General features: G+C 36.8%; 1 pseudogene; it reads right to left on the reverse strand.

The window, feature by feature from the left end:
* Positions 1 to 17716: 17716 nt before the first annotated feature.
* Positions 17717 to 19282, reverse strand: LOC121251532 (annotated as a pseudogene).
* Positions 19283 to 25728: the final 6446 nt, after the last annotated feature.

Here is a 25728-nt window from a genome sequence, read left to right on the forward strand (position 1 = left end):
CATCGAGTGATGTTGAGGATTGCTAGGGGAACAGACAATCCACCCCGTATTTCCGAACATCTGGAAAGATATTTTACTTTCTCTCCTCACTTCTCTCTTATCCCAATTGCCCATCAATTCCTCCTCCTCCTCCTCCTCCTCAATAGAACTATGCAAAACCCATGGCTATGACCATGGCCTCAAGTCTCTTTTGCTAGAGATCAGTCTTCTAGATCGAGCTAGATTTGCATTCTCACTTTGATCTTTTTTTGTGTTATTGTGTCGGATTTGTTCTTTCAAGTTACATCTTTGTTTCGCGTTTTGAATCTTATTTTTTTGTGTTTTGATCTTAATTATGGTTCTGATCTACTAGTGGGAGATTGAAAAATCTATATGTCCAATAAGAGCAGTGCCGAGGATGTAGTACGAGACCCGTCTCGAGAGAACAATTTTATTTTCATTCATTTTTTTTATATTCTTAAATATATTTTTTTTCAAAAAAATTCACAATATCACTAAAAAATACTTCTTTAATCACTAAATAAAAAAATATATATATCGGTACCCAATCGTAACATTTTTCATCCAGTAAACAAGAATGAGCAAAACGAATAAGGTGGCCACCTACCTCAGGCTAGGGCGAGGTGTGAAGAGGGCAACTAGAAGCCCATATAGAACAGGTAACAAGTCTAGTTTTGAGACATTTAGCCCGGTTTGTATTCGCAAGTCATCTCAACTCATTTCAATTCATCTTAACTTATCTCACTACTATTCATCAATTTTAACTCACAAATTTTACTACTATTCACAATACATTTCAACTCATCTTCGAATCCAAACCACACGTAGCATCTCAAGCACGTTCTTAGGTGATAAGTAATTTTGAGTTTTTTTTATATACAACTACTCGATAAAATACTAGATATAGTATTTTTTAAAGAGCGGCACTCAGTCTTACCGCCAGTTGTTTTTACTTTTTTTTTTCTATTCACATTTTTTTAATATATTTAAATATTTAAAAAAATATATCAATACACCTAAAATCAATTTTTAAATCACCAAGTACACAAAAGAAAAAAAAAATAAAAATCAAGCAGTACACTTGATCAGTAAGACTGTTCATCCAGGCCGGATTTTTTCCCGGCCCGGTCCGGAACCAGGATAATCGGGTTCCGGCCCGGAATACACCCTGGCCGGTACCAGCTTTTTAAAACCCGGGCCCATCCGGCCTGGATGCGGTTTTTGACACCCGGATACCGGTTTTAAACTCGGTACCCTGGTTTACATATAAAACCATCGAAAACCCTAGCCCCCCCTCCGAATCACACTCAACTCTCTCTCTCTCTCTCTCCCCCTCCTCTGCGAAGTGCGATGCCCTACGCCTCCCTCCCCTCGATTCCTTTCTCTCATCTACTCTCTCTCTCGCTCTGCTCTGTGCCTGCGTCTACGTCTGGGTCTGCGTCTGCGTCTGCGATGCCCTAGTCCCTCCTGAAATCACTCTCTCATCTGCTTTATCTCTCTCTCTACTATCTGCGATGCCGAATGGTGGAAGTGCTTGAGCTTGGGATCCAAGATATTAGAACGGATTTCTGTTTGGGTATGTTTTGTTCTCTCTTTGTTGATTTTGGATTTTTTTTTTTTTTTTTTGAGAATGTTTGAATGTTTGAGGAGTATTTTTATGGTCGATCTATTTGAATGTTTGAGGAGTATCTGTTTAGATCTATTTAGCTACAAAATGCTAAAGCCGTCGGTTATTATTATTTGGAAGATCTGTTATATCTGATAACATATATATTTCTAGATTTTTTTTTTTAAATTAGTTGTGTTCAGGGTAGAGTTTGGAAAAAAAAAATGGGGCCTTTGGGTTCCAACATATTTTTAGGAAAAGTTTGATGGTGATGATGATGATGATTCCTTTGAGGATCTAGACTCAGGCCCTTGTGATGATTACTGTGTGGTATTTAAGCACTTGAGATTTTTATCCTTAGGATTACTTAGTATGGGGTATGTACTAGACATTACTGCACTCTCTCTCTGCATTCTGCACATTGAGTAGTAAATGGATAATAGTCCAGCTGTGGCACGGAGATGGGCAATTGCAGGGTAGGTAAATGCGGTGGATTCAAAGGAGATGATATTTCTAATAATAAAAAAGAATCACTCTTAGCCATGTGAATCCAACATGGTTTGGTTTCCATTCTATTGTATGAGCATCATAGGCAACTATTGAGAAAGAGCATCAAGGTAGGGAAAACAAGGACATGGCATTTGTTTGTTTCGTTGTTCTTCTCATATCCTGCTAACTTGTTTTCCTACCGTACCTTTACCTTAATGCATATATTGATGTTGAACTCTGAAGACTTTCTTTTTCTTTTTCTTTTTTTTTTTTTTTTTTTTCTCAGAAACTGGTACCTTGCGATCAACCCAACAGGAAAAAAAAAAGAATTTCGTCATCATGGTGAAGTTTAGAAGAAAATGCCTTTTAGTCAGTGCAAGCCACAACCTCAGCAAACTCCTCTTTGATCTTAAATGAGGAGCTAGAGAAACTCTCTATATATTAATGTTGATGAGAGTTGCATGGCCTTTCGGTTTTATATTGGCATGCACTATAAGTGGTTAATGCTTTAATATATACAAAGTCACCATGCACTATGTTGTTATTAGGTTAATTAAGATAGTTATATGGTACATATATGTCTTCTCAAATATAAAAAACTAGAAAGTTGGGCAAGATTTTTATTGTATGTTCTTGTTTATTAATTTTGCTAAGAGAAGTGGCTATCTATGGATATGTATTTGAATGAAAACTCTACAAAATATTTGTTAGTGTGGGTGTATTTGGAAAAAAAAAAAAAAAAAAGAAAAGAATCCATTCTCATCATATTTGAAGTTTTGTGTTTTGCTAATTGAGCTTTTAGAACAGAAATATTTTTAATCAAATAAAGGCTTTTACTGGGAAAAAAAAAAAAGCTGGGTACAACTCGGAACCCAGATTTCTGGGTTTCAAAAACTCGGATCCATCCGGGTTCCGGCCCGGGTCTGACCCGGATCAATCCGGCTCGGGTTCCGGCCCGGGTTTGAAATCCGGGTTCCGGTCCAGGTTTACCCGGGTTCCTGGGTCGGAACCCAGATGAACACCCCTAATGATCAATACGAAAGCAAAATTGCTTCTCTCGTTTTTAAAAGTGGCATTCTAATATAGGTGATGAAGCACTTTGAAATCCAAAGTCTCAAGGTCTTTGGGCAATCAAAACTGCCTACTTTGTATGGGCTTTTCCGGTTGGATCTTAGGTTACCCTCAACTCGATCTTGTGTGGAAATGGTTGTGACTAACCATAAAACCGAATCTCTTAACTGAACTAATTTTACTTTAAGATTCGTTTGGTTATACAAATCATCTCATTTCATCTCATCTCATTTAATTATTACAATTTTTTTAAATTTTCACATAAAATATAATAGACAACTCAATTTTTTCAAATTTCAAAATAAAAATTATATTAAAAAATTATATTCTAACAATATTTTATTTAACTTTCATTTTATCTCATTTTATCTCATCTGTATAACCAAACGAGTCTTTAAGTCTTGTAGGACTTGACAATTCACTACAAGTTCTTTAGAGTTCTTTCCTAGATTAATATGGCCGTCTCATGGCCCACTAGATAATTCATCTACACTATTATTACTACTTCATAGGGGTGTGCATTTGGACCAATTTTTTTTTTTTTTTTTTTTAGTACGAAACTCAAAAATCTGAGTGAATTCAGGCGATTATCTGCCCGGATCTAGTTATGGATCCGGGTATATAAACCCTACTACTTCAATTCCAATGGATTCTTGGAACAAATTTTAGATATTCTTCTTTGTCACATGAGTAGCATATATGCAGGTAATTCAACCTCCACTTATTTGGTGATGTAATCAGTAACTACTGTAACAAACTTCATTTGTTTCTTTCTTTGAGTAAGGATTCAGATAATATCGACCCCTTATTGTGTGAAGGCCGGTGAAGATCTTGCAACCCTTTTTGCAAACTCCTTTCGCATTTTTGAAGAGTTTTGGCACTTGTTGCATTTTTTACGAGATCTTGTGCATCCTTTTGCATGCTTGTCTTTGCTAAAAAGGCCTTGTAGGCCAATGCGTAATATTTAAAATATTTTCAACATATTCTCATGATCAAGATCTCAGATTAATATATGAAAACTTCATACGCCGAAAGGAAACAAATGTGTAGATGATTAGAGCTGTAAATGAACTAGTCTATTTGATAGCCCGCTCGGTACTCGCCTGGTTAAACTCAAATCAAACTTGACTGGTGAAAAAAAAGCTTGCCTGTGAAAGGAGATACCCGTTCGATTAGTAAATGACACATACCCAACAAAACTCGACTCGACTCGTCTAAGACTCATTGAGGCCTACTCGTTTATGCTCAAGTCAACTCGTTAGCTCAACTCGAATAAAGCTCATTCATACATTGATAAATATATACATTCACTTATGTATATATACATAGAAATATATATGTATGTATTAGCTAATAATATAAGCATAGCACTTTTAAAATTAAATATATAATATATAACCTAATTACTTATGCCTATATATTGAATATACTTCATAACTATATTTTATAATTTGTACAATAATTAATCGATAAGATTTAATAATTTCATATACTAGTATATGGGAACCATATATGAAATAGATATATGATATCATATTATGTGTATGTATTAATAATTTATTTAGGTATATAATATATTGTTATTATGGATAAATATCAACTAGTTAGATATTAATTATTTATAAATTTTTAAAACCTTATAATCCTTATTAGTTTTACAAATTCAATATTAGATTTTTTATTTTTTATTTATCTAATTTATTAACTATTAAATTGTATTCAAAAATAAATAAATAAATAAAAAACTCGAGTCGGCTCAACTCGAGCTCGAGTTGAGAATTTAGCTTACCGAGTTGAGCTTAAACAAAGATTAAATAAAAAATCTCGAGCTCGGACTTTTTGAGTTGAGTCGAGCTTGGCAAGCCAAATACCGGCTCGACTCGGCTCGATTACAACCTAAGATAGTTGAAGCTACATGGATATATATATGTACATGATTCAATCAATCAAATATATACCTTTCACTCTAACTTTGACCTTCCTAGCTAGTTTCCTTTTTATTCTCTGAAAAGCTTAAGAATGGGATCACCCCATTTGCTTGTTTAAGGAGTACTTGTGTTGACATCCATAGTGTTGAGTGTGGCTTGATCCCCATTGAAAAATCATCACTCCAGGTTATTCGCTTAAGTAGTTGCCCTGCTGCTCGAGCAAAGTTTCAGGCAAATTGTTAGATCGACAGTTGCTTGATAGTCAGCTTGAACGGGACCCTTACAGATTGTTCGCTCAACTCTTGCTCGACACTCAGCTCTAATGAGATCCAGAAAAAAAGTTCGATCAATACTCTCTCGACACTTAGCTCGAGTGAGTGCCAGACCTAATGTTCGCTTGAGTCTCGCTTGAGCGACTGTTTGTTTGTAAAATAAGGTTTTGCGTCATTTTAATATAAATACATGCTTAATTTTCATTGTATTGTATTTTTAAGTAGCTAGAATACAGAAATAGGGAGAGAGAGAGAGAGAGAGAGAGAGAGAGAGAAGATATTTCATTGCATTCTACTACGATAATAATGTTTTTCAAAGGTCTTGGATGAGAAGATGTCAGATGATTCTCCTGTCTTGACAAGAGAAGAATAAGAGAAATCACATAGTGTTATTCTGTTATCACTATCAGATGAAGTTTTGCAAGAGATTGCTAATGAGGAGACCGTTGTTGGTCTGTGGAAGAAACTTAAGAGCCTGTATATGAAGAAGTCGCTCACAAACCGTTTGTATCTGAAGCAACGATTATACTTGCTCAAAATGAAGGAAGGTACTCCTATCTCAGAACACCTAAATGAATTTAATAAAATTATTATGGATATGAGGAATATTGACATTAAGCTTGAAGAAGAATATCAAGTCTTAATTGTTTTGTGTTCGTTGCCTATGTCGTTTGATAATTTTGTAAATTCATTATTATACGGTAAATATACTATTTTCTTTATAGATGTGAAATCTACTTTGAATTCTAAGGAATTGAGAACTAATTTGAATTTGAAGAGCGTAGATAATCAAGCTAGTGGTTTATTTGTAAGGGTTCCTCTAGTAGGAGTAGATCCAATGAAAGGAATTTAGAGAAGAGTAGGTGTAAATCTAGGGGTAGTTTACAGTCAAAGTTTAACAAGAAAAATGTTAAGTGTCATTACTGTCACAAATTTGGTCATTACAAAAATGAGTGTCCTAGACTGAAGAATCAAGAGGAAAGTACTAGTTCCTCTAATGTCGTTAGCATTGCAGATGATAAGTCTAACGGCTCACATATTGTCTTAGCAATTAGTGGCCCTAATAGTTGCTTTGGTGACAATTGGGTTATGGACTCAGCTTGTACTTTTTATGTGTCCCAAGAGAGACTGGTTCACTTCCTATAAACTAGTCAACATCGGTTTCATTCTGATGGGGAATGATATGGCCTATAAAACTAATGGGATTGGTTCAGTTAGGATTAAGATATTTGATGGGATTATCATAACTTTATCTAACATTCGACATATCCCAGATTTGAAAAAAAAATCTTATTTCTTTGGGCACTCTAGATTCTCTGGGTTTTTGGCACACAAGTGAAGGTGGAGCTATTAGAGTCAATAAGGGCTCCATGATTGTAATGAAAGGAGATAAGACTAATGATCTTTATTTTCTTCAAAGCAATACAGTGATAGGTGCAGCTGCAGTGTCTGTTTCAGATGATCTAGACTCAAACACTACCCATTTGTGACACATGTGTTTAGGTCATATGAGTGAAAATGGGATGTCTATTTTGAGTAAACATGGTCTGTTGTGTGATCAGAGTTCAGTTTACTATAAGTGTTCACATAACCAAAAGTAGTGTGGACTATATTCATTAAGATCTTTGAGGTTCATCTCCTGTTCCATCAAAATGTGGTACTCAGAATTTACTTACATTTATTAATGATTATTCAAGAAATATTTGAGTTTATTTTCTAAAACAAAATAGCGATGTATTTGTTGACTTTAAACAGTGGAAGGCTTTGATTGAAAATCAGACAGGTAAGAAGGTAAAGCAACTTCGAACTAAGAATGAAATGAAATTTTGTGGAGATGAGTTTGATAAATTCTACAAAAATGAAGGTATTGTTAGACACCGTACAGTTAGACACACTCCACAACAAAATGAAGTAGCTGAACGGATAAATAATACTCTCTTGGAGAGAGCCCGTAATATCGTTTTGAATGTAGGCTTATATAAAGATTTTTGGGCTAAAGCAATCATACAACTTGCTATTTGGTTAATCGCTCTCTAGCCAAAACTATTGAATTGAAAACTCCAAATGAGGCATGGTCTGGTACTCCTGCTGATTATTTAAATTTGAGAATTTTTTGTTGTCCTACATATTTTCATGTTAATGAAGGAAAACTTGAGCTAAGGGCAAAGAATGACATATTCATTGGATATGCCAGTGGGGTGAAATAATTCAGGTTGTGGTGTACTGATCCTAAATCACCCAAATTTGTAATAAGCTGGGATGTTGTATTTGATGACAATCCATGCTTAATCCGAAAAAGTAGTTTACAGTGTCTACAGGTGAAGAGCATGGTAATGGCAAGAAGGTGGAGTTGCAGGTTGAAGTTTGTCTAGCCAAGATCATGCTATTGCTAATGAGCATGATTCTGATTTTGATAGTGGCACACAAGGTGAGCAAGACTACAGTATAGCTACTGGTAGACAGAGGAGGCAGATCAAACTACCTCATAGATATGCTCATATAGACATGGTGATGTATGCACCTATTACGACAGAGGGCATTGTTGGTTAGGAGTCTTCTAGTTATTCAAAAGTTGTCAATAGTAAGTAGTCTACACATTGATGCGTAGCAATGACTGAAGAGATTGAGTCTGTTCACAATAACCAAACCTGTGATTTGATTAAGTTGCCTAAGAAGACCAAGATTGTTGGTTGTAAATGGGTTTTCAATAGAAAAAAAGGAATCCAGGGTGTTGCAGATGCAAGGTACAAGGCATGCTTAGTTGCAAAAGGGTACAGTCAGAGAGAAGGTGTGGACTTCAATGAATTTTTCTCTCTAGTTGTGAAATACAGCTCAATCAGAGTGTTACGTACTATGGTGGCATGAGCTACAACAACTTAATGTTAAAATAGCGCTCTTGCATGGTGAGCTGAAAAAACCATTTACATGCATCAATCAGAGGGGTTCATTGTTGAATGTAGTTCATTGTTGAATGTAAAGAAGATCATGTACGCAGATTGAAGAAATTATTGTATGGTTTGAAGTAGTCTCTGAGGTGATGGTATAAGCGTTTTGATTCTTTTATGATTGATCATGGTTATTTGAGGAGTAGCTATGATAGTTGTGTCTACCACATGCATTTGTCTGATGAGTCTTTCATTTATTTGATACTTTATGTTGATGATATGTTTATTGCTGCCAAAGACATGTCTAATGTTAGCTTGTTGAAAACCCAACTCAGTAATGAGTTTGAAAAGTAAAATTTAGGTACTGCAAAGAAGATTTTGGAGATGGAGATCCAGAGAGATAGAAAAGTCGAAAATTGTACTTGTCCCAAGCAAAGTACATGAGAAAGTTCTTGAGAGATTTGGAATGTCTAATTCCAAACCAGTAAGTACACCACTTGCTACATATTTTAAACTTTCAACATCCCTATCTCCTTAGACAGACGAGGAGAAACCATTCATGGCTAGTGTTCCAAATTCCAATGTAGTGGGCAATATTATGTATGCAATTATTTGTGTTCATCCAAACATTTCACAAGCAGTGAGCATTGTTAACAGATACATGGCTAATTTGGGTAAAGCTCATTGACAAACTATGAAATGAATACTTAGGTATTTGAAAGGGATTTCAAATTTTGGCTTAATCTTTGATAGAGAAACATATTTCCGTTCTAGGGTTGTTGGTTATATTAATTTTGATTATGCTGGAGACTTAGATAAGAGAAGATCATTGACTGTGCATGTTTTTACTTTGTGTGGTTCTACTATTAGTTGGAAAGCAACACTACAATCAACTGTTACTTTATCAACTATAGAAGCAGAATATATAAGAACAGCAGTGGTTGTGAAGGAAGCCATTTGGTTGAAAGGTCTAATCAGTGATTTGGAACTAAAGCAAGATGGAATTTTAGTGTTTTGTGACAGCCAAAATGCAATATATTTGACCAAAAATCAAATGTATCATAAAAGAACCAAGCACATTAATGTCATGTATCATTTTCTTTGGGAGGTTGTTACAGAGGGTGTAATAGAAATTAAGCAAATTGCTAATACTGAGAATCCAATGGATATGATGACAAAGCGAGTTCCAGTGTACAAGCCCAAACGACTTGATTGGTGTTTGGGATTTGTGATTCCCTTAAGAGATTTGGTGGAGGGGTTGGTTATTTGTTTGATGGATTTTGGTTAGACTTGACGGAATTCAAGCTAAGGTGGAGATTTGTTGAGAGGTGGAGTTGCAAGTCGAAGTTTCACAAGGGGTGCCAAGTGGCACTTAAGATCATGTTATAGCTGATGATTCTGATTCTGATTCTGATAGTGGCGCACAAGGTGAGTAAGACTACAATATAGTTACTAATAGATAGATGAGGCAGATCAAGCCACCGCAGAGATATGCTTATGCAAACATGGTGATATATGCACTTGCTACGGCAAAGGACATTGATGGTCAGAAGCCCTCCACTTATTCAGAAGCTGTCAAAAGTAATGAGTCTACACAGTGTGGTACACAGTGATGACTGAAGAGGTTGATTCTCTTCATAAGAACCAAACTTGAGATTTGGTTAAGTTGCCTAAGAAGACAAAGATTGTGGGTTGCAAATGGGTCTTTAAGAGAAAAGAAAAATCCAAGATGTTGCAGATGCAAGGTACAAGGCATATTTAGTTGTAAAGGGCTATAATCAGAGAAAAGGTGGGACTTCAATGAAGTTTTCTCTCTAATTTTGAAACACAGTTCAATTCGCATGTTGCTTGCCATGGTTGCTTTGTTTGATCTTGAGCTATAACAACTTGATGTTAAAATAGCTTTTTCACATGGTGAGTTTGAGGCGACCATTTATATGCATCAACCAGAGGAATTCATTGTTGAAGGTAAATAAGATCATGTGTGCAAATTGAAAAATCATTATATGGTTTGAAGCAATCTCTGAGGCAATGGTATAAGTGTTTTGAGACTTTTATGATTAATCATGGTTATTTGAAAAGTAGCAATGATAGTTGTGTTTACCACAGACAGTTGTCTAATAGGTCTTTTATTTATTTGCTATTCTAAATTGATGATATGCTTATTGCTACCAAAGACATGTCTGATGTTAGCTTGTTGAAAAATCAACTCAGTAATGAGTTCAAAATGAAAGATTTGGGTGCCATAAAGAAGATTTGGAGGATGGCAATCCAAAAGAGATAGGAAAGCTGGAAAGTTGTACTTGTCCCAGGAAAGTATATTGAGAAAGTTCTTGAAAGATTTGAAATGTCTAATTCCAAACCAGTAAGTATACCTCTTACTACACTTTTTAAACTTTCAGCATCCCTATCTCCTCATACTGGCGAAGAGGTACAATTCATATCAAGTGTTCCATATTCCAGTGCAGTGGGCAGTATTATGTATGCAATAATTTGTACTCGTCCAGAAATGTCACAGGCAGTGAGCGTTGTTAGCAGGTATATGGCTAATCCAAGTAAGGTTCATTAGCAGGCTATGAAATGGGTACTCATGTATTTGAAAGGTACTTCGAACATTGGCTTAGTTGTTTTTTTTTTCCAAGTAAAGAAACTGATTTCAGCTCAAGGGTTATTGTTATGTTGATTGTGATTATGCTGGGGACATAGACAAGAGAAGATCACCGACAGGGCATATGTTCACTTTGTGTGGCTCTTCTATTAGTTGGAAAGCAATGCTACAATCCACTGTTGCTTTGTCAACTATAAAAGTAGAATACATGGCAGCAACAAAAGCAATGAAGGAGACCATTTGGTTGAAATGTTTGATCAGTGACTTAGGACTACAACAAGATGAAATTTCTATGTTTTGTGACAGCCAGAGCGCAATAAATTTGACTATAAATAAAATGTATAATGAGGAAACCAAGCACATTGGTGTCAGGTATAATTTTCTTTGAGAGGTTATTACAAGAGGTGTGATAACAATTCAGAAGATTGCTACCACTAAGAATCTAGCAAATATGATGATGAAGCCAGCTCCTGTATACAAGCTCAACCTTTGTTTGAACTTGATTGGTGTTCAGGGTTTGTGATTCCTTTAGGGGATTTGGTGGAATGGGCCGGCTCTTGGTTTGATGAATTTTGTTTAGGCTTGAAGGAATTCAAGCCAAGATGGAAATTTGTTGAGTGTGGCTTGATGCTTGTTGAAAAAGTGTCACTCCAGATTCTTCACTCGAGCTAAGCTTCAGACAGATTATTAGATCGACAATTACTTGATAGTCAATTCGAGCAAGACCAGATTATTCGCTCGACTCTTACTATCTAGGCAGAAAGTTCACTCGACACTCAGCTCGAGCAAGTGCTAGAGCTAATGTTCTCTTTAGCCTCACTCGACACTCTGCTCGAGTGAATGTTCGTAAAATAGGGTTCCGCGCTATTTCAATATAAATACATGCTTAATTTTCCTTGTATTGTACTTTGAGAAACACTTTAGACAAAAATGGATTACACAAAAGTAAACTCACAAACTGATGTGGCTTGATGTAATACGTTAAATTGTAAAATTACTTTTATTGTAAAGTAAATCTAACAAATCCGATGAAACCACATCAATTTGTGGGTTTATTTTATGTAATCTCTTTATGTATGTAGCAATTATCTTGTACTTTTGAATAGCCAGAAAAGAGAGAGAGAAGTCCTTTTATGAGATTCCTGAGAGTTCATTGAGTGTATTGAGACTTTGAGATTAAGGATTTTGTGATTGATCCCTTGTATTCTACCTTTGTTTGATAGTGAGTTCATTGACACCGACTCCATCAATGAACGTGGGCTTTCTTTAAGCTAAACTACTTAAATCTTAGTATTCTGTTTGTGTGATTGTCGTTATTTCTTTTTGTTTGCTTCCACTTTTATACTTCAAATTAACCGCTATAACTGGTTAATCTCAACACACAGTCTGTTCCTTTTTATTATCTAACTTCTCTTGACCATAAATCTTGCCATGAAATCAGCCGCAATTTGTCCGTTGATCTTTGTTCTCTAGCAATACTAATTGATATCAAATTCACCCAACTCGATTGATCATTGGACGAGACTCCTCGATCGATGTGTCCCATTTATATAAGACCATTTTTAGTGGCTGATCGGTCAACATGACTATATAAATAGCATGGACTTGGTGGGCATAAGGGCAAACTCCAATCCGCTCGGTAAGATTCGGCCTAGATCATCGGGAAAAAACTTTTTTTTTTTTTTTGGGATAACTCTCTTTCACCACTCAAAGGGTGCAGCTTTCATAAGAGAAATATATATGTACTTACCCTATATATACTAAGGGAGAGACTTGGGGGTTACACAAATTCTAAAATCAAGCTTTTTTAAAAAACTATATGACCCTAAATTAAGCTATATTAAAATAAGAACAGTAGTAGAACTACACAAAATTAAAAGTCTAATACTGCCTAAAGCAAGCTAACTTATCTTGAGCATACTTCCATGGTTCAAAGTATCTACGTACGTGCATGCAGGGTGGTTGACCAGCTTGCTACTTAAACTAATCTACTCTAAACAAAGAATCAGTTAAACCTACCAGTTTTCAATACTGCTGGAATCTCAGCAAACAAAAATGCTAAATGTCCCGAAGATGTGTTCCGAAATCTTTTTTTTTATTATTTAATGATTAAATAAATGTTTTTTAATGATGTTGTGAATTTTTTTTATTTTTTTTATAAATTTTTATGATGATTAAAAAAATATATGAAATAAAAAAAATAAAAAATAAAAAAATACTTTTTGCCTGTTCGGTAAACTTTCGGGCTACATCTCTCGGGAGATCATTTAGCACTGCTCCTCAGCAAATACGTATGTGCTGACTATCACGACTATATACATATATGATCTACCTTTTCTATAATTTCTTTTTTAGGAGTTTCAAACGTACGTGTGATTACTTTTGTTTGTTCATGTCAAAAATGATTCTTTTATAATTTATTTATAGGGAAAAATGCACAAACTACCATTAAACTATGATGCCATTTCATGCAAGAAAAATGATACTCTTTCGGTTGAGTTTGTCTTCTTAATTTGACCGTTTATGTATTTTTTTTTATCTTAATGGTTAAGGAAGTCATGAGTACTATTAGTGTATTGATATTTTTAAAAAAATAAATATTTATAGATGTTTAAAAAATATTTTAAAAAAATTAAAAGATGCAATTTGTACTAAGGGCACGACCACCGGTCAAACGGCCTGGGCAGCATATATAGTAACAGCAGTACCTTTTTATGCAATATCGTTCAAACTTTAATTAATTCCAGCAATGTCCCTCTCCAGACTACCAACAAAGTTTCTCTTTTGAAAGACAAATTACTCCTAAAAATTCTCAAAAAATAAATTTTTTGTAAAAATGAATACAAAAATATAATAAAATTAAAAACTTAAATACCTAGAAAAGTAATCGAATACAATTAAAATTAAAAAGCTGAAAAAAAGAGTTGGATCGATCCTACATAGTTACCTGCATGCATGCATGGGGGTGGCCTGGATCCAATATTGCACTAGGTGTAGATCAGGTGGCTGCAACGGGGCGAGTGGTAGGCCGGTGGCCAGCAACCCACCCCTGGAAGAGACCGCCGCTCACTTGGTGACCTAATTATATATTGCGACCTCACGGTGGATCGACCTATTCAAGATGGCTTGTACATGCAGGAAATTAACTGTTTGACAAGCCACCACTGCATGGGTGGAAATGGGTCTGCGCTCACGAGGCATGCCATGCACCCATCGTGGACTGGCTTCTAGGCCACCCTATAACGACCTTGGGAGCTAGGGTCCGGAATCCACCCTCACCCATGTATAATTTCTTTCCATTTTTACTTTTCTCATTTTTATCAAGGGTATTTGTGTCAATTTCTTTAACTTGCAAAGGGGAAACACTGCTGAAATTAACAAACTAGGAGATATTACAGATTACATAATAATTTGTGGGGAGTTTGTATATATAATTTTCCTCCATTTGGCTGCATGCATGAGTTCATGTTCTATAATATTTTTGTTGGCAAAGTACGTACTTTCTAATTAGTAAATGAAGCATGAAAAATGATCGAGTGGTATATGTGGTATATATAATTTTTTTTGTGCAAATAATTCTTTGGGGCCACACCCCGACAAAATCAGTGATTTATCCAGTTTCGTGTATGGAAAACTTATGAAGATGTGGTATACGGGATCGAGATTTACTGATCTGTAAGGATGAGTTTGAAAGGCTTTATTTTAAAGAGATTCCCTGTAAAAAAGAAAAAAAAAATGAAGAATGAAAAATGAGTGGTATATGTTGGTATCTAGCTATCTCAATTCAGGCCCACTTTTAAAATGAAAACAATTATTAACATGGATCATTATTGATTCTTGGAGGTTGAGCTATTGATCACTACTACTCATGTTGTACTGCCAAAAATGAATACTTTCGAGCCATCCATCGACATCTAGCTAACTAGCTAGCTAGCATTATAAATTACAGTAAAGACTGAATTAAGAACATTTTTCGACCTAGGATCCAAAGCGCATATATTTCGTGAATATATAGAACAAGCAAGCAAGGCTGTCTTGAGTAATTCACTTGAACTCATTCATATATGGGTGAAGCCGAGGGGTTAATTAAGGCATCATTTGGATGTTGAGACAATATGAAAAATTTGTGAATAGTATTGAAATAGTTTGAGTTAAAATATTATAAAGTTAAAATATTATTAGAATATAATTTTGTAATATAATTTTTATTTTAGAATTTGAAAATTTTAAATTATTTTTTGTATTTCGTTTGGAAGTCTGAAAAAATTGTAATGATTAAGTAATAATTAAATGAAAAAAGTGAAGATTGTAAATTAAAAAATGCATATTTGTATTTGATTGATGTTTAAGAAGAAAATGAGACGAGAATGAAGGAAAAAAAAAATTGGTTCGAATGAGGAGGACTTTCTTTTTCTTTTTAGTCTTCTACTTCTAATTGATTTTAATGTGCTTACAGATCATAAGTGATGATTAAGTAACTAATTCAAAAGGGACATGTGGCAGCTATCTTGGTAGAGAAGGGCATGCCTATCCACCAAAAGGACAAGATTGGGCATGCTCATGATCATAGGCTTAATTAGTTCAAAATGTTCATAGATTTGAATGAAATTTAAGTCAAGAAGTGCATGCTCATCAACCCAAAAAGGAAACGAAAATGGGGAAAAAAAGTCAAGAGTGGGATGGTCTGAATACTTAAAAGATACCCCATGCAAGAAAGTTCATGGAAGCTGATCAAGAGGGTGGGGGAGCATAAAAAAGCTTTAAGGAGTTGACAAAAAGCCTAGAGCTCTTGACTCGAGGACACACACATGAATGAACTCTATGCTTTGCAATATTTTGTATAGCTTTTTTATTTTTTTTATTTTTTTTTTCTGGTCCCCCTGCAATGCCAATAATGAAATGATCAAAAGCTAGCAATTTTTTTGGACATTATTTTTTCAAGTACAGTCGTTGCAAAAAAGGCAGATGGCCATCACATTCCATATTAAAATGCTTGCCAATATTATCACAAAGCCCTCTAAATTTCTAGATTACGATCCTTCCCCTACAATGCTAATTGGCCTCTCAGTTCTCACTCTTGAAATGTCGTACGTTCAAACTGACTATTTGCGTGAAGTAGTACTGCTTTTTGAAAAGGCTCAGCCCAAAATCCTGACCTACGAAAATGCAGCTTAATTCGAAGACTATTGCAACCAAATTGGATATAAATTAATCTTGATAAATGAAATATTGGTATATGAATATTATTGGCAGAACTCTCTAGCTAAGCTTCACAGAATATATAGTCTTGTATTGCATAATTAGTCAGAGAATATGAACATGATACATGATTTCTTGAGCACTGTTTGTACTCTGAATTCATGCATGTGTCATGATCATACTACGACTGCAGTAGTGAAATTTCTGATTAAATTCTTTTGTATACATGATTCGTGATGATCATTTACTAATTATCGCAAGAACTTATGATGGAAATGGATGAATTTAATCATTTAATTAAATATATGAACAATATTTAATAAGTAGAATATTATTGTTCATTTACCATCGGTTTTGTTTTTTCATGCTTCATAAATATTCCTCTAGTTTTTTATTTTGATTAAGGTTTGGTTTGATTTCATAAACCTTTGAAATCATCTGATCATATCATCTCAACATCCAAACACCGTTCAAATATATTTCAATTTCAAATTTTCATATAATCATTACAATTTTTTCAAACCTCCAAACAAAACGTAATTAAAAAACAATTCAACTTTTTCAAATCTCAAAACAAAAATTATATTAAAAAATTATATTCTAACCCTATTTTAAATTTATATTTTTTTATTCAATATTTTCTCTCTCATCTCTCAAAATCTCATAAAAATCTTAACTTAAAATATTTCACTATTATTCATAAATTATCTCATTATTATTAATAAATTTCTCATCTCATCTATAACTAAATCACGAGCCCTTTACTCTCAAACTAAAAAGCTGGAACTGTATACCTGCATGTACTAAATGCTTTATTGCCAAAAATGGAGTTAGCTGATAAAGTACACAGCTACTAGTACCAGAATAAGATACGTTAAAAGGAAAAGAAAAATTGAACTGCTTTGGCGTATCTTCCAAGATGATCAATTTCCACAACTTGTTAAAGAAAAAGCCCGGAAGGTAATTCCTCGTGTCTCAAGCATGAGGAGTCAGGCAACTTGTAAAGAAGCATGAGGTAATTAAAACAGCTCTAGCTAGCTAGCCATTGTTAACAGCAAACAGGTTATGATGCTGCGCTAGTACTACTTTCTGCTGATTATATTTATGATGTATTTTGGGCCACTTCAATGGAAATAAATGGGATTGCTTCATCGCATATATTCATGATCAATCAGCTGCAATTTACACATCTCTGCAAAGGGTATATATTATGTGTATATATTAGTATCCTAAGGTACTAAACCATGCAGTCCATGTGACTTGTACGCCTACAACCAGAATTTCTGAGACAATTTAACATGCATGCATATCTTGACGTGATAATAAGATTGCTTATATATATGATCTGATGAATCTCTAACGTACCCTCTGAGAGAGAGAGAGAGAGAGAGAGAGAGAAATAAGGGTTTTGTCAGATGGAGACGTACGTATTCTTTTCTTCATGTTTGAATTGGCAAGAGGGCAATGCACCTTTCGTGACCACTGACCAGTCAAGCAAATTAACAAAGATTGCTGACCACATCTTTCACATTCATCATGAACACTTCACCCCAAATATATATATATATATATATATATATATATATATATATATGCGCACACACTTATATGCAACTAAACAAACTTAAATTAACAGAATAAGTTAGCTAGCTAGGCTTCTCCCTGCGCCCACATGATAGACTTCTCCATATATAATGTAGTATAATATTATATATAATAATCTTCACCAATTTCCTACATACATCGATCTAACATCTGGACAAAACAGCACCCTAAAACAGCATCTAAAAGCTACTTGCCTATTTATTTTTCTCAATTTTCAAATTGTGGTCAGTTTGGTACATTTTGATAGGTTAATGTCCAGAATAAAGTACTATTAGCTAGCCGGCAAAGTAATAATCTAGGGAGAGTTGCCCAAGTATGGAGCAATCTTTTCCTGAAATCCAAAACCATTGAGAAATTCATCATCATCATTTATATGGGAGTCAAACTCAAAGTCCAGACTAACTCCGTCCTGTTTGAGTATTCCACCTCCATTATTAATGCCGGACCATGTCTCCAAAGCCAACGTAGATGAAGTTGAAAGAGTTCCAGACAGGTGATCCCGAGATGATATTGTAGTACTAGTGCTGTAATTCTCATGACTTGTACTGTGAAAATCTGAAACTTGCATATGCCTTGAAATAAGCTCATGATCATGACTTTGATCCGAAACAAGACCATGGAAATCACAATTTTGCATCATGTTGTCGTCTGCTGGATATGGGAATATATGGGAATTTGTATCAAAACATGCTGAGTTCCCATAATCATAGGTTTCAGCAGCAGGATTAATTGAAGCCCAAAACTGTGCCAAGTTGAGATGACTGATATTGTTAGTATTCTCATTGTTATTGTCAGTACTCTTGGGATCACAATTAGTATTTCCTGCCAACAATACCTTTTTCTTCAACTTGGTGTTCCAGTAGTTCTTAATATCATTGTCTGTTCTACCCGGCAGTTGGGAAGCCATAACAGACCACCTATTCGATCCCAAGAACATAATATGTATTCGTAAAACACTACTATATTAAAATTATTTTAGGAAATAAAAAGTGATCGATCAATTGACTTGCCTGCTTCCAATGCTACCATAGAGAGTGCAGATAATTTTGTCTTCCTCCTCAGTAAAGCTTCCACGCCTGATGTCTGGCCTGAGATAATTCAGCCATCTGAGCCGGCAGCTCTTACCACAGCGTTTAAGGCCTGAAACATAGAAGAAACATCTTTAGGGTGAAAGGGGTTTGGAGGAAACGTTCATAGAATAACGAAGATATGCTAGTTTCTTTGAAAGAGGGGAAAAGATAAGGCACAAGAAATAATTAAGAAAAACATCATATTCTGTGGCCTGGAAAGAGATCATGAGGAAAGGAGAAAGGACATGAACGGAGAGACCTGCTTTGTGAGGCAAAGCAATCCAATTTCCACCAGTGCCATGTTTCTCGAGGTAGTCCTTTAGAGTGGCATCTTCTTCAGGGGACCAAGGCCCTTTTTCACGTTGGCTTTGTCACAACATGGAGCTCTGCCCATGTTCAATTACCTCACTAGATTAATTAAACAGTAGAAAAAGCAAACCTTAAGGGAGACAGACAGAGACAGAGACAGAGACAGAGAGATCGATGATTGCAGAAGTGAGCATACTGCAATATGGTTTTGAAGATGGATAAGTAGAGCTTTTGGAAGTTTGACTTGGTCCGACCTCCATTTTAACCTTTTTCTTTAAACTATTCAACCAATTTGTTGGCTTCCATTATAAGTTTAAGAGATAGATCGGGCCCAGTCAATATTGTTGGTGCTTGAGGAAGCACACAGATTTCATGCTTTTACCGTCAAATAGGAACCTATTAAAGGTACGAACTTATATCTATGAAAAACTTTTCTTCTATTATTCATAATCTCGCGCTCTATATTTTATAAAAAATATTTTCATATTCTATAAAAAATATTTTTATAATATGAAAAATCTATAAATTTGAAATGTGAGAATGAATAGTAACTAATGTATAATAAATTCCTATATATAATGTTTGTATGTTTTTATTTTTATTTTTCTCTCTCTTTAAAGAGAGGTAGCAGGCCGCGCGCGGGCCGGGGTGCCTAAAATCGTCGAACAAACTCGTCTACGTCTCTTGTATGGGGTTGTAAATAAACAAATTCATTTAACAAATGTTTGGGATTGGGTCGGTTAAGTTCGACTTCGACTAGATTTGCATATTAAAAGAGTCGACATTTATGAATGTCAAAAGATCAATGAATTATTAAACGAGACAACTCAAATAAATCTCGAATAACTTTCTATTTATGATTCTTTATAGTTTTTTAAATTTACAATAAAAATGGCCACTTAAGTATTTAAAAGATATAAGAAGAAATCATATTCATTATAATATCATACATATTGTTTGAATCCTTACAAATATAATCATTGATGTATATATATCTATAATTTGTAAAGATATTTATAAAACCCAAAATTTGTTTATTGGAATTTGTAAATAAAGTTAATAAATATTATAAACAATAAATCATGTTATTAAAATCAAATAACTCGTGAACAAGTTCAAGTTCATTTAAAAATAAGTGAGTTGTTTGTGAATATATATAAAATATGACTTGTTGATAAGTACGAGCTCGGGTCGTATACAATAAAAACTAAACAATCCAACCTTTGGCCATCTACTATTCAGTTTAGCTTGATCGATCGACTTGTTTACATTCACTATCAGAAAGACATCTTTGCCTGATTTCTCTATCGCGGTTTCCATTACATTTCCATGTATATTTATGCACAATGTGTACAGGATGCAAAGGCATCAGAAGAGAATAAAAAACAGTTACAAAACTTGAGAGAATAACAACCAGTGTTGTCTACAGTGCCTACGGCTTGACAATAATTTCTTCTATGCTAATATGCCCCCTCGAGTTCAAGGGGGTGTCAACAACATTGAGACTCGTCCGATGTTTGAAGAATGTTTCAGCTACTAATGGCTTTGTAAAGACATTTGCCAGTTGATCTCTGGAGCTGATGAAGGAGATATTGAGTGTTTTGGCAGCAACTTTCTCTCTTACAAAGTGCACATCAATGTCCATATGCTTCGTTTTTGAGTGATAGAAGGGATTAGCAGCCAAATAAGTAGCTCCAATATTGTCACACCATGGTGTTGGAGCTTGAGGAAGGGACATACCAAGTTCACGTAGAAGATTTTGACGCCAAATTAATTCAGCTATAGATGAGGCAACTGATTTATTCTCAGCCTCAGTACTTGACCTTGCAACAGTCTGTTGCTTCTTGGAGTTCCATGAAATAAGATGTTTACCAAGAAATATACAAAAAACCACCAGTAGATCTCTGATCGTCGGGGCATCCACCCCAATCGGCATCAGGATATGCTTGCAACTGGAAGGAAGACTTGAAAGAGAAAAAGAGTCCATGGTTTAGGGTGGCTTTTAAATATCTCAGAATTCTTTTTACTGCAACCCAATGAGGCAGCTTAGGTGTGTGCATGAATTGACACACTTTATTAACCGCAAAGAAGATATCGGGCCTGGTATGGGACAAGTATTGTAATCCTCCAACAATGCTTCTAAAAAGTGTAACATCATCAAAACATGGTAAATCAAACTTTGACAGTTTTAAAGAGACTGCCATGGGCGACATTACTGGCTTGGCATTCAGCATCTTACTGCGAAGTAGCGATTCGTCGATATACTTTCGTTGAGAAAGTAATAAAGCCATCAGACAAGTAGTTAATTTCTAAGCCAAGAAAATATGACAGAGGACCTAAGTCCTTAACAGGGAAGGCAGTGCTCAAGTCTCGGATCAGAATGTCAACAACAAAGACATCAGAGGAAGTAATAACAAAGTCGTCAACATACACAAGAAGAAATATGTGAAGATCACCACGGCTAAGAGTAAATAGTGAGGGATCTGCTTGAGAGGCTGTGAAATCGTAGTTAAGAAGCCAAGAACTCAATTGGGCAAACCATGCCCGAGGGGCCTGCTGGAGGCCGTAGATGGCTTTATTTAATCTACAAATATGAGTAGGATGCAGAGGATCTATGAAGCCCTGAGGTTGTCGCATAAATACCTTGTCATGAAGAATTCCAAGGAGAAAAGCATTTTGAATGTCTATTTGCCGCAAGGGCCACCCACGAGAAACTGCTATTGATAAAATCAATCGGATGGTGGGAGATTTTACCACTGGGCTGAAAGTCTCGTGAAAATCAATTCCAGGTTGCTGATCATACCTTTTCACAACTAGCCTCACCTTTTGCCGTTCAATCGATCCATCGGCATGAGTTTGGTTCGGTAGATCCACCTGCAACCAAGTATATTATGGGAAGGGTCTGGAGGAACTAAGATCCAAGTTTTATTTTGGACCAAGGCATTATATTCCTAGTGCATGGCCTCACGCCATTGTGGAATTTTGGACGCCGCAGAGTAGCTGGTAGGGGTTTCGGGAATTAATACTGAGGCAGTGAGACAATGCTGTGGGGGGTATGGGATGGTTCTGTAACACCACGCTCTTTCCTTCTTAGGTACGCTCATTCTTTCTGACATAAGCAAATTTTGAGGATGGAAATTATGCAACAGTCTGCCCCTTCTCTCTAATGACTGCGAGCCTCCTTATGCGTGTCGAACCCTGATAGCGTGTTTTCAAATATACTATGTGATTTCTAAAATACACCCAGTGTTTTAAATGCGCTAGAAATATTTATATGAGGTATTTCCAGTGTTTTTGAACAAAGCTTGATTTTAAATTCGACAATTATAATATTTTTTAAGAGCTCCAAAAATATTATAATTGTCGAAAATTATTTTAATATTATTTATTAAAATGATTCCAGTTATTTAAAAGATTATGGGATTTAAATTATGTTTAAAACTCTAATTAAATTAAATGGTTTTATTCTTTTAAAGATATTAACTAAGACTTCATCATTTTATTAATGATGAATGAATATTATTTTATAAACTAAAGTTTATTTTAAATAATATTTTACCTTAATTCCTTTCAGTGCTTTAATTAAGTTAATGTTTGCACATTTTCAAATCAGTGTTTTAATTTCCTACTGTTAGATCGTTTTGTAGAACCCAAGATGAAGGGACTTGATTAAATACCCAGACCCCTCTCTCTTCTCCCTCACTTTTCCCTCCCCTTTCTCTCTCCTCCCTCTCCCCTAGCGTATGACATATGCCTCTCCCTCTCACCAGATTCTTCCCCCTCCAACCCGGCAGCGCACGGTCTCACTTCTACCACCGGCAGCTTCCCCTCACGCCTGCGACCTCCCACCGTCGAAGCCAGCCTCCACCTCACGGCCACTCTCTCCCACGCACGCACGCAAACTCTCACGCACGGTTTCACCGTGCGCAACCCCTGTACGCGACCACCTAGGCCACCACACTGCACCGCCACCAACGACCTCCCCTTTCACCGATGAACTCTTCCCATGGAACCCAAGCCACGGCAACCTTCCTCTCCCCCTCCGTCACACGCACGCACCCAACCCATAAATGGGTTTCACACGGCTTCAAGGCCACTGACTGCCTTAGCGCCGCCATGCGCCAGTTGTAGCCCTGGGCACAGTGACTCCTCCAAGAGCTCCTCCAAGCCAGCCAAGGCCTCCACCTCTCTCAAGCCCTCTCTCTCTCCCACGGCTCCTCTCCACCCGTTGGCTTAGATCCGCCGTGATAGGCCGCTGTGCCACCTCCCAGACGCCACCACTTGCCTCCCAACACCTCACTCAACTCCTCCATGGCCAGCCATGACCAACCAAGTCTTCCCTCTCCATTTCCATAGTTGAAACCCACGACCTCAACCCCTCCACGAGCCACCGTGTCTCTGATGTGTGCCACCTCGGCACCACCACGAGACCACCACTCCAAGACCACGACCCGACCCTTCTACGCCCAGACTTGCACCTCTAGCCACCTCCAATGGCCAAGACAGCTACTGTACGTGGCTAACCGCCACTGTACACGGCTAGATACGCTATGTACCGCCCCTCACCACCACCACGAGGCCACCATGAGCCCTTCCAAGACCACACTTAGCTATCCAAATGCCCAAATAGCCACCGTACGTGAGTTAGCCACCACGTACGACCCTTCCAATGTCGTCAGCTGTGACGATCAGCGAGCAACGCATGGGTTATCCCGTCGATGGTATAACCCTCTATCTCTCGTTATTTATGTTATTAATTGATTGATTAGGTTATGGACTGTGCTGTTAGTATTGTGGAGTTGCTGTGAAGTATGGAGATGTGATGTTCTGTGTAATGAAGTGTTGAGCATTCAGTGTAGTGAAGTGTTGGGCATAGTTGGGAAGTGTGTTGTGTAATGTGGTTGTGGAGTATGTGCTGTAATGGTGACGTGGCGTTGTGTGGATTGGGAAGAGTACGTGTGGAGTGTACTCTGTGTGGCGGATCGTGTGCGAAGGGAGTACACTTGGAGTGTACTTCATGTGATGGAGTGATGCGCCATATGGCTGGTATACTGTAGTGGTAATATGGCATAGTGTGTGTGAAAGAAGTACACATGGAGTGTACTCTATGTGATGGAGTGATGCACCATATGACGTGTATGCCGTAATGGTGATGTGTCATAGTGTGTGTGAAGGGAGTACATGAGGAGTGTACTGTAACACCCCGCATTTTAGTGTATTTTTACTAAAGGATTATTTTTATTTATTTAAATTTTATTCTCGTATTTTAAAATTGGTTGGATTTTTAATGAGTTTATTTCTATGATTTTAATTTGGTGAAAATTATTTTTATGTGCTTTCTTAATATTTATTTATTGTTATGCATTTAAATTGCTTTTAATATTTATTTAATTACTGTGGGATTTAATTATTTCAATTTGACTTTACCATTACGTTTAAATTATTTTATTTAACTTGAGGTTTTGAAATCGTTTCCGTTGGATCATTTTTGTGACCCAAGTTATGAGGATTGGACCTCATTTCTTTTCCCTCTATTTTTCTTTTCCTTTTCTTTTTCTTTTCTTCTTTTCTTTTCTTTTTTTTCTTTTTTTTTTCTTCCCGGTTTCCTCCCCGGTGCGCGACTCTCTCTCTCTCTCTCTCTCTCTCTCTCTCTCTCTCTCTCGCCGTGCATTCCTCTCTCCCCCAGCCCGCCGCCATGCGCCGGCGGTGGTCAACACCGCCCGGCTCCTCCGCTCCCCCTGCCGCCGGCGATCACCCCCCTCCATTTCCAGCTCCTCCATCGCCGCTGTTAACCACCACGAACCCATTGAAGCCGCGGCGTTCCATGCACCATTGCGCCGCCGTCGCGCCACCTTCGGCCACCATCTTTCTACCACTTCATCCCCGACCTCTTGGCAACCCATTGGACCCAACCCCAGCTCCGATCCGTCACCGGTGAAGCCCCACCAAGCCCATTTCCGATTTGTGCATTTTTGGCCTAAAACCACCCCTTGCGCCGCCACCCACGGCAAACCACCGCCACCACTAGCTTCACCGACCTCTCTAGGCCCTACCCTACCATTTTTGGGTCTTCGTTTGTCCTCGTTGAAAAGTGGGTATCTGTGACCCACGGCCACAGTGTATTTTACACTGTGGTGTTGCTCAGACATCACCACTTGCAGCTTCGTGATCCTCCGGAAATTATTATATTGCACTGTAAGTATTTCTCCAAAGAACTTTCGTAATTTAAATGTATTTTTGCACTAACCCATTTCATTGTATTTTGGCATGCCGGACTGAGTCCGAGGAGTTCGGGGGTCGGATGGATTTGTGATTGGAGTTGTTTGGTTGGATTTGATTGGATTGGTAATTGTTGGTTTGGATATTGTGTTGGTACATGTGCATTTCATCATTTCATGCATGATCATGTTTGTAAAAGAAAACTGGGTTTTTGTGTATTGCATTCATGTTCATGTGCTTTGAAAAGCTATGATTTTATGTGATAATATTTTTGGTGCATGTGTATCACGACCCCAAGCCGAGATGGGGCATTAACTCGGTGGAGCTCCTCTGGTTACTCGGGAGCGGAATATACTGAGTAACGTCCCCTGGATTGTCGCCGGGCGACAATGGGATCGGACGAGATGGTCTCGTGCCGACTCCGTGGTCCTTATGCTGGCGGGGACTAGAGGATGTCTGGCCACGTA

This window comes from Juglans microcarpa x Juglans regia, chromosome 2S, assembly GCF_004785595.1.
Source record: "Juglans microcarpa x Juglans regia isolate MS1-56 chromosome 2S, Jm3101_v1.0, whole genome shotgun sequence".
NCBI lineage: Eukaryota > Viridiplantae > Streptophyta > Magnoliopsida > Fagales > Juglandaceae > Juglans > Juglans microcarpa x Juglans regia.